This window comes from Myotis brandtii, unplaced genomic scaffold (assembly GCF_000412655.1).
Source record: "Myotis brandtii unplaced genomic scaffold, ASM41265v1 scaffold2561, whole genome shotgun sequence".
Lineage (NCBI taxonomy): Eukaryota > Metazoa > Chordata > Mammalia > Chiroptera > Vespertilionidae > Myotis > Myotis brandtii.
The window spans coordinates 440,293-450,296 of NW_005359721.1; the positions used below are offsets into that span (position 1 = coordinate 440,293).

Here is a 10,004-nt window from a genome sequence, read left to right on the forward strand (position 1 = left end):
ATCGAGGCCGGGGAGGGACTCGGGAAGTTGGCCAGCCCAGGAGGGACCGAGGGAGGGCTCCAGGGTGTGTCTAGCCCATCTCACTCAGTCCCGGGCCGGACTCCAGCAGCAAGCTAACCTACCGGTTGGAGCGTCTGCCCCCTGGTGGTCAGTGCACGTCATAGCGAGTGGTTGAGTGGTCTTAGCATATCATTAGCATATTACACTTTGATTGGTTGAATGGCTGACTGGACGACCAGGCACTTAGCATATTAGGCTTTTATTATATAGGAAACAAATAGTTACATATTTATGCAAAGCTCTTTTTTAAAAAAATATTTTTAATTGATTTTAGAGAGAGAGGAAGAGAGAAGGAGAGAGAAACATTGATCTATTTCCTGCACGTCCCCTACTGGGGATTGAGCCAGCCACTGGGGGGTGAGGGGGTGCCCTGACTGGGAATCTAACCAGCGACCTCTCAGTGCATGGGAGGATACCATGGGCCAGGGCTAGAGTTCTTGAACTAGGTGGAAATTTGGAAATTGTGCTGCTTCACATTTTAATGTTTCAACATGCATCTCCTAAAAGTAAGGGCTTCCTCCTACGTGACCACAGGAAAATAACTAGTCCCGAATATTATCCACATGCAGAACATACTCTAATTCTTCCCTATTGACCCCCAAATGTGTTATATGTCTTTTCAAAGGACCCCAACCCAGGTTCATGTATGTGTATGTGAGAGAGAGGCTGGATGAGGCGCCTGACAGCTACAGGGAGCAGTCAGAGGGAGAAATGAGGTGGAGGAAGGGAGGTTTGGGGTTTGGTTTTGTTTTGAAAAAGAGCAGTTACAGATTCAGGAGGGAAAATGAGTAATTGAGGAAATGGGGTGCAGAACACAGCTAGAGGGACCAGCCTTGGGCAGGAGGAGGGCAGCTCCTCTATTCCAGGGTTTCTCCAAGTGGGACCCCAGGCCAGCAGCATCTCACCTCTCCCCACCTCAGCCTACTGAATCACAAGCATGGGTGTTTGTTTGTTTATTGATGTCAGACAGGAAGAGAAAGGGATAGAGAGAAACATCAATGAGAGAGAATCATTGATCGGCTGCCTCCTGCAAGCCCCCTACTGGGGATCGAGCTCACAGCCCAGGCATGTGCCCTTGACCTGAATGGAACCTGGGACCCTTCAGTCTGCAGGCCGATGCTCTATCCACTGAGCCAAGCTCAGCCTACTGAATCACAAGCATGGTGTTTGTTTGTTGATGTCAGACAGGAAGAGAAAGGGATAGAAACATCAATGAGAGAGAATCATTGATCGGCTGCCTCCTGCAAGCCCCCTACTGGGGATCGAGCTCACAGCCCAGGCATGTGCCCTTGACCTGAATGGAACCTGGGACCCTTCAGTCTGCAGGCCGATGCTCTATCCACTGAGCCAAACCAGCCACGGCTCACAAGCACGTTTTACACGCCCTCCAGGCGGCTCTGAGGCACACAGAGTTGAACAATCGCTCTACCCTACCCTGAGAGCAAGGACTGGGGGCACAGGTGGATTCGGTAACAAGTGGGGAAGGGAGTTCACCTCTGATGGCCTCAGTTTTCTCTGTGACATAAGGGGAGACCATCACCTGAGTGTGAGGTGAGAGACAGCAAGGACCACACAGGTCCCAGGGTCAGGGAGTTTAAAGTAGCCAATGACCACGTGATGTGGTTGGGTCACTAAGCAATGCAGGTTGGTGACCCTGAATGAAGAGCGGTCCTGCTTGTGTGACTTCCTCCAACACTTGTCGGCTCTCAGAGTGAAATCCTGAAGAAAACAAGCCTGATGAAGGGCCGCACAGTTGAAGCTGGATAAGAAGGGGCTGCCGGGTTGGACGAAGGGAGATAGCTTTGATCTGGAAGCCACAGGAGACTGAAATGTTTGCGAGAGGCATGGACAGACGGATGGACGGAGGAGAGGGGCCGCGCAGGCTGCTTGAATGAGATCCTCGCGGAGGGCTGCCTCAGATGACAGGCTGGCGGAGAGAACGGGGTGGGGGGGCTGGTTTGGAGTGGACAAGGTCCAGGGGTTGCCGTCACCAAGCTGTTGAGGGCCAGGTGGGGGATGGGTCCTCCAGTGGACATGAGATGGGAAGAGCAGACAGTCTGCCCGCTGTGTCCCCCTGAGGGAGGCAGAGAGCTGGGGCAGGTGGCAGACAGTTCCAAAGGGGAAGGACCAGGGCAACTGAGCCCAGTGGCTGAGCCTCGGAGGCAGCGGGTTATTTAAACTAGACAGTGGGGGTTGAGGAGGGCAGTCTGGAGACAGCCATCTGGAGCCAGGGAAGCACCCTCACCTCTAAGAAAATAAACGGCTCTCACTTCAGAAGCCTGCAGAGGAGGTCGCGCCCTCGCCCTCGAGGGAGACTTAAATTTCAGTTGAGGCGGGAGGTGGAGGGAGGCTCCGAGGAGGCTTCAGGATGTGAGGAGATTTGCCTTTTACTAGAGGGCGTGGGGGTGGCTTAGGGAGGGGCCCGCGGAGGGCTGGTCACCGCCAGGCCAGCGAGCTCGGAGTGGAGACGAGGCCAGGAGTGGGGACTGCGCTGCCTTTCTACCCTCGAGGGAGACTTAAATTTCAGTTGAGGCGGGAGGTGGAGGGAGGCTCCGAGGAGGCTTCAGGATGTGAGGAGATTTGCCTTTTACTAGAGGGCGTGGGGGTGGCTTAGGGAGGGGCCCGCGGAGGGCTGGTCACCGCCAGGCCAGCGAGCTCGGAGTGGAGACGAGGCCAGGAGTGGGGACTGCGCTGCCTTTCCACCGCTGAGTGCTGCAGTCAGTCTCCTGGAAGCTGTAAAAAGTGGCGGTTAACCGTGTGGCCTCCAGAGCAGTCCTGCCTGCCTTCATATGCAAGCCCTGCCGCCTGCCAGCCGCCTGTGACCTTGGGCAAGGCCTGTGGGTCTCGCTGTTCTCCTCTGTAAGAGAGATAATAATAGTACCTACCTCACAGGGTTGCTCTGATGATTCAGTGACTCCGTGTGTTAATGTTTAAAACAGAATCTGGGCAGTCACTCAGATATGCTCCTCGGTGGTGGCTCCCAGGCCCCGGGAGCAGCCTCTTTGCTTGCCTGGCCCCTGGCCCTGTGCCAGGTAGGAAACAAAGTGGCAACCACTTGAATGGAAAAGAGGAGTTTGATGAGTAGTTGCAAATGCAAGAATTACATGGAAACACCAAGGATAGCAAAGAAGATCCCCGTGGAAAATGGGTACTTCCAGGCAGCAGGCAGCTGACACCCCTGTATGTGGGATCTGGAGAAGGCGTGGTTCCCCAACATGGAAGGTTTCGATGCTACACATCAGACCACATATGGCTTCGCTAATACTGGCATGTCTAGCTCTACAGCAAACGTGCACGACGTCAATGCTGGGCGTGCAGAGAACAACCCAAACCCACCACCCCGAAAAGGGGGGAGATAAAATAAAGGTGCAATCGAGATGGCTTCATGCTGGGAAAGATAGGAATGCAGATGTGTCATACTTCTGATTCGCCTCCAGACATTTCAGTGGACAATTTATACACCTTTTATTCAAACTTTGCGTTATCTTGAGAGATCCTCAGAGGAATTTAAGCCAAGCTTTACAAAGAAATCTTAAAGGAGGCGGGCTTTGTTGTTATTTGAAGAGGGAGTCTGTGGATCTTGCACTATGTTTTTATTTATTATTTATTTTTTATTCTTTTTCTTTCTTTATTAATTTTGTATTGCACTAACATCTTTATTATTTATTTGCTTATTTATATGCACTAACATTTTTAGATTAAAATGAAATTAGAAGCCACAAATTACATGTCAAGGCGGCAAAGTTTGAACGGAAGGAGAAATACATGCCTCCAAAAGGAAGTGCGGGACTCTTTCCCCCGCCCCACGTGGGAGTCTGTGCTGTGAGGGTCTTCCCCTTCCCCGCGTGGGAATCTGTACTTGTTCTTCATTAAATTCCCACCTTCGCTATTAAAAAAAAGTGCAAACACTACAAGAAGTTGTCTGCACCAAATGCAGTTGGACCTTGGACCGGAGGCCCGAGAGGAGAGCTGGGCCACCGGGACGCACCCGAGTGAGTGGTCACGAGCAAAACTAGGCTCCGTCATGTGGGTGCGTCCGCGGAGCCACTGGTGCTGAGCCGAAAAAGGTGGGGGGGGCGCCTCTGGGTGGAGTGTCCCACGTTTGACACACCGGCAGCTCCTTCTCTGAGAGCTCGCAGCTGGTGTGGCTCCGTCCTTGAGGAATGCAGAGGGAGCTGAGTTTTGTATTCAGATCCTCCACTAAGGTGGTTGGGTGGCCATCAAATCACTGGTCAAGCAGGGATGGGATTACGGCCATCAGGTTGGGGAGCGCTGGGGGGGCGGGGGGGCGGGCAGGAAAAGCTGGGAGGGTAAGCGGCTTCCGGCACCGAAAGCCGCCTGTGCCTCCGAAAGAGCAGGACTCACTGCCCTTCCATCTGGAGCAGCTGGAAGCCGGGGTCTTCCCAGCCCTCCTTCAGACCACTCTCCCCACATCACAGACACTCCCCCAGGCCGAGTCCAGAAGACATCGCCGGATTCATTTGCACTAACTCAGGCAGGGAAGTGGAGTGTGGGTTGGGAAGGGCTCATTTGTTGACACGTAACAGCCTCACATCCTGTCGCTGGGAACGTGGGGCCCTTGCAGTCACTGCCCTAGTTGGTCACTACATATCCTCTCCCAGTTATTCAGTCAGTTAGTCTGGGTGCTGCCAGGAAGGGATGTCGCAGATGCAATTGAAGCCTCAAATCAGTTTATCTTGAGTCAATCAAAAGGGAAGCTTTGTGGGTGGGTCCGACTCGATCCCATCCAAGCTTTTAATAGTGGCTGGAAGCGAGAAAGCATAGCTCCACACGCTGGGACTGCCTGACTCACCTCAGTCCTGCAGCTCAGCCAGCTGTCAGCTCCCTGCAGGCCCTGGGTTGGGCCTGGTGGCTGCAGACCACACCCAGGAATAAAAATGGAGACAGCAACACTTCCAGGGAAAACGATTGGAAGTCTCCCGAAAGCAGAGGATAAAGCAGCGGGACCAGAGGAAACTTGAGGCCAGCTAATTAATCGTGGAGAGACCCAGAAACCCAGCGTTTTCTTGAAGAAGGGGGTACAGCTGGAGATGAGGAACTGGAAGCACAGCTGTCAAAAGCAAAGCCGATGCCCAGGGCCCACGCCCCAGGGCGTGAGGAAGAGCTGGCGATCATGCCCGCAGATGCTGTTGGTGGGACTTCTCAGGACTAGGAATGAGGCCAACCAGAGGTCAAGGAGCAAGCCCTGGCCCTGTCCTTACAGGGAAGCCCCACACGGGATCCTGGGATATAAGTGGGAGGACACTGTCTCCCAGGCTTCCCTGTGCAGACTGGGGGACTGCACCTCCCACTAGCTCTAGGCCTGGCCCATCCGTGTTCCCATCAAGGACCTGCTGTCCCTCCTCTCCTACATGTGTCTATACTGAGGATCCGAGGGAAGGCGGGTGGAGCCCTGGACCCTGAGCGCTCCATCATCTCCATAGCTGTGTCCTGGGCTTCTCCCACCAGAGCCCTCCCCCTCCTCCCCCGAGTGGTGCTGACCTCCTCTGACTCTGATCCAGATCTTGAACTTAAAGGTACGTTGAACCCTGATCCCAATTCCATTTGGGAGACAACAGGATATCGCAGTTCCATCATGACTCCTTCCCTTCCCCAAACCCAAGGTAATATACAGCCAGAAACATACGTTAAAATATACAAAACAATTTGACAAAATTCAATGAAAATAATTTAACAATCCACACTCATAGTGGAAGATTTTTACATACCTTTTTCAACAACCGGTAGAAAAAACACATACACACTAAGGTCACAGAACATCTGAGGAACAGTTAACAGCATAGAAAAAACACATACACACAAGGGAAGACCACTAAGGTCACAGAACATCTGAGGAACAGTTAACAGCGTGGCCTATAGCAAAAGCAGAGCATTTCCCCCAACAGCACAAGAAGCCACGTATTTTGTATATCAAACTTTATTTACCCAGATTACCCATGCCATGTCATAGAGCAAGCTTCAAAACATCTCAAAGTCTTCAAACCATTCAGTGTATGTCCTTGGAAAGGTATAAATCAGTGATGGCAAACCTTTTGAGCTCGGCGTGTCAGCATTTTGAAAAACCCTAACTTAACTCTGGTGCCGTGTCACATATAGAAATTTTTTGATATTTGCAACCATAGTAAAACAAAGATTTATATTTTTGATATTTATTTTATATATTTAAATGCCATTTAACAAAGAAAAATCAACCAAAAAAATGAGTTCGCGTGTCACAGGTTCGCCATCACTGGTATAAATCAATAATAAAACTATAAGAAAGTATTAAACTGCTTAGATATCAAAAAATATATTTCTAAATATTCCTTGGATAAAGGAAAATACAGTAGAAATTAGAAAATTCTTTGAACTGAATACAGTAATGATAGAGATAAAACATATAAAAACTTGTTAGATATAACTAACCAGTGTTCAGAGGGAAATTTATATAATGAAATCCTTATGTTAGAAAAGAAAACAGGGCTAAAACCCAGTGATTTGAGAGTCATCTTGAGACACTAGAAAAAAGTTAGCACATGAAACTCATACACAGAGAATAGGAGAGAGAAAAAAGAGGTGACACCAATAAAATAGAAAAAGAAATGTTCAGCGAAGAAATTCAGCTAAGTGACAAAAGGCAGTTCCTGGAATGGAGAAAGCAGCCAATACTGGCGGTTACATTGTTGACTCCAGCAGGGTGGGCACAGGGCTCACAGAGGGCGCGCTCACTCACCCGGGAGCAGGCCCCGCCCTGAGGGCCGGGAGCTGGCTGGCGTGGGGGAGTTGAGGAAGGGAAGGGAAGTCTCTAGGCTTCGTGTGTGTCATGTGTGAACTGGACATGGCTAACTCCCGTGTGCAGTGGCATAACAAGCTGGGTGGGGGTCGGGGGAGGAATACTGTGTTTAACATTATTGTAGAATTGCTGGTACATGGCAACAATAAAAAGTCGGGTTTAGTATTAATATAAAATTCCCTACAGACAACACACTCTCTTATTGCCTGTCTCAGGCCCCCCCCCACCCCACCCCCCACCCCGCACAAGCTGCAGTCTCGGGCGGGGCATGAGAGCACAACCCCACTCCTCTCCCAGCTGGGAGCCCTAGGGGAGCCCATGGCAAATGAGGATTGTTTTGAACCTGGTGGCATAGTTTTGTGCAGCAATGTTCTGTACAAGACAGGTGTTTCCTAAATATGTGATGAACGAATGAATAATTGAGTAATAATGGAGGCAAGAAAAAACAGGCAGAAATTACATAAGCAGGCATTTAGTTCAAGCATTAAGAAAAACTTCCCTTTATGGATAATAAAGACCATTATAAACTGATGAACAAAAATAGATACAGAGGCAGAGCTGCCTGGAACAGACTGTCAAACTACAGCGGGAAGGCCAGGGAAGGTTGGGGGGCAGGAGGGTGGGGGTAAGAGATCAACCGAAGGACTTGTATACATGCATATAAGCATAACCAATGGACATAAGACACTGGGGGGTAGGAGAAGCCAGGGGATTGTCTAGGGCGGGGGGGAAAAAAAGGAGACATATGTAATACTCTTTGTAATACTTTAAGCAATAAAACAAAATTTGGAAAAAGAAAAAAAAAGAAAAACTTCCCAATTACCATGGTTGTAAAACAATGCAAAACAGGGAACGACTGCCCTGGCCGATTTTCTAAGTGGTTAGAGCATCCACCAGTAGATCAAAGGGTCGCAGGTTCGATTCCCGATCAGGTCGCATTCTTCAGGAGGCAACGAACGTGTCTCTCTCACAACAATGTTTCTCTCTCTCTCTCCCCTTCCTCCCCACTTCCACTCTCTCCCTAAGATCAATGGAAAAAAATATCCTTGGGTGAGGATTAAAAACAACAAACAGGAAACTACCATTTCACCAGAGATCTAGGGGCTCCTAACCTTTTACACGTTGGACCCCTTTGGCAGTCTGGTGAGACTCAGAATAAGTTTTCAACTGCATGAAATAAAATACACAGGATTACAAAAGAAAAATTATATTGAAGTGCGGTTATCCAAATAAAAAACCAACGTGTGATGACAAGATCTAGTGGTGGTTCCAACCATAACCATAACTACAAAGCAATGATGAGCACATATGGCCTCTTTTCTGCAAGTGACAGGTGTGATTGCTATTGGTGAGTCGCAGGTACTGCTAATACTACTGTGCTTTGTTGCTTACGTTTATCATGGGAGGAAATGCTGAATTTCGGTTTGAGGTTAGTGAAAAGAAAATGTACCTTCCCCACCCGCATGCCAGATCCTTTGGGTCCCGGGGAGCCAGGTGGAGAACGTTGCTTCCTGCCCATGAGCCTCTGGCCCTTCGTCCCTGCTGTCTACATCTTGGAAGTGTCCTGGCTTCTGTCCTTTCCCGAAGCTTGTCCGTTCTGGAGTCGTGCAGAACGGGTGAATGTGGCACAGAAGGTCCACGCCACTGAGTGGCTGTGGGGTGTAGGGCTCACTGCTACCTAGGAAACGGAAGAACGGCTCCTTACCGGGCAAGTGTGTGAATCCGGTCAGATGGAATACCTGCTCTGGAGGTCAGAGGCCACAGAACACAGAGGAGGGGGGTCAATAAATGTCTCGGTTTAATGAATACTGTGTCTGAGAACACTCTGTAAACTCTCAAATGCAACATGAATTGCTGCATCCATCATTCCCAGATGAGAGCTGATCTCTCTTCTTCCCCTCAAAGTTTTGTCTTGGTCTTGCTTTCTCCTTCTTTCCTCCACTCTTTGTCCTAAATCTGTGTTGCAATCCAGCCATCTGCCTGCTTCTCCTACTGCCTGCTTTCCTGGAATCAGAAAAGACACCCTGTGAGTGGAGGGCGGGTGGGTCCGAGGATAGGCCGGGAGAAGGATGTCCCTGGAGCGCACATCCACATTCAATAGCCACGGGATCGAGGCTGAGCCGGGCACCCTCCTATTGGGCAGAAACGGAGCTGTTGAACCCCGAGCAAATGTTCCCCAGAGCGCCCAGTTAAAATAACTCAGGGCGCAGTCTTGGTCAAAGGACCGAGATCCCTGACAGTGGGGTTGCTGTTACACCCATCAGGACACCCCAAGTCCTTCCTCTAGGCCACTAGGCGGGAGCAGGGACCTTGCAGCAGACACCGTTCCAAGTTTAGCGCGGGAAGGAGGACCCTGACGCTGCCCTGTCTGAGGCCAGTGGTCTGTCTGAGCAACAGGAAAGACGTGGGCGAGAAAGCGAGGGGCAGTGATGTTCGCCAGAAGTCACGGGCTTCAGCCTGGGGATCCCAGGGTCCCGTCTCCCGTGGGACTGGGGTTTTCCGATGCAGGAGGAGTCCCCGGTGCTTCCGAAGGGGCCTCGGTGCTGCGGGAAGAGTCCTCGGTGCTTCCGAAGGGGCCTCGGGAGGAGCCTCGCAGCCTCGCCGAGAACGGCGAGCCGAGAGCGCCGCCCCCTGGTCGGTGCTGCCCCCTGGACGTCGGCAGGTGTCGCGGCTCCCCTTCACCAGAGGCTTTCCGGACGGGGTTCGCCCGGACCCCCGGGGGCTGCGGTGTCCCCCAAACTCTGCAGCAGCGTAACGTGAACGCCCCCTGGTTGCAGAACCACAGCCCCTCGGGGAAGCTACAGAACACCTCGCCTGTCAGTCAAGTCGGAGCATTTGGGTTCGGGGAAGGTCGGGAACTGCGGAAGCCCAGGTGCCGCCCGCACCGGCCTGGCCTCCTCGTTGACTTCCGGCGAGGCCGCCGTTCCCCCGCAGGGCTCCGGAGACCCTTCCTCTGGGACCCCGCTCCTGGCCAAAGCGGCCGGTGCCCTCCCCCGTCCAAGCCCCGACCCTGGGCCCTCTGTGCTCCTCGCGCTGAGGCTGGAGTCAGGGCAAATGTGAGGCCACCCGGACCCCCCAAGGCGGAAACCTCGAGGTGGGGGGGTGTTGAGGGGCGAGGAACGAGAGGGGGGAGGTGGGGGGAGCGAGACTG

General features: G+C 51.7%; 1 long non-coding RNA gene across 1 annotated transcript in view; it reads left to right on the forward strand.

Moving 5' to 3' along the window:
- Positions 1 to 404: 404 nt before the first annotated feature.
- LOC106726373 overlaps positions 405 to 10,004 on the forward strand; it is a 13,188-nt gene continuing 3,588 nt past the window's right edge. The window contains exons 1-2 of the long non-coding RNA XR_001362438.1: positions 405 to 417; positions 8,181 to 8,188. This is a non-coding gene — a long non-coding RNA (uncharacterized LOC106726373). The remainder of the gene's footprint in view (positions 418 to 8,180; positions 8,189 to 10,004) is intronic.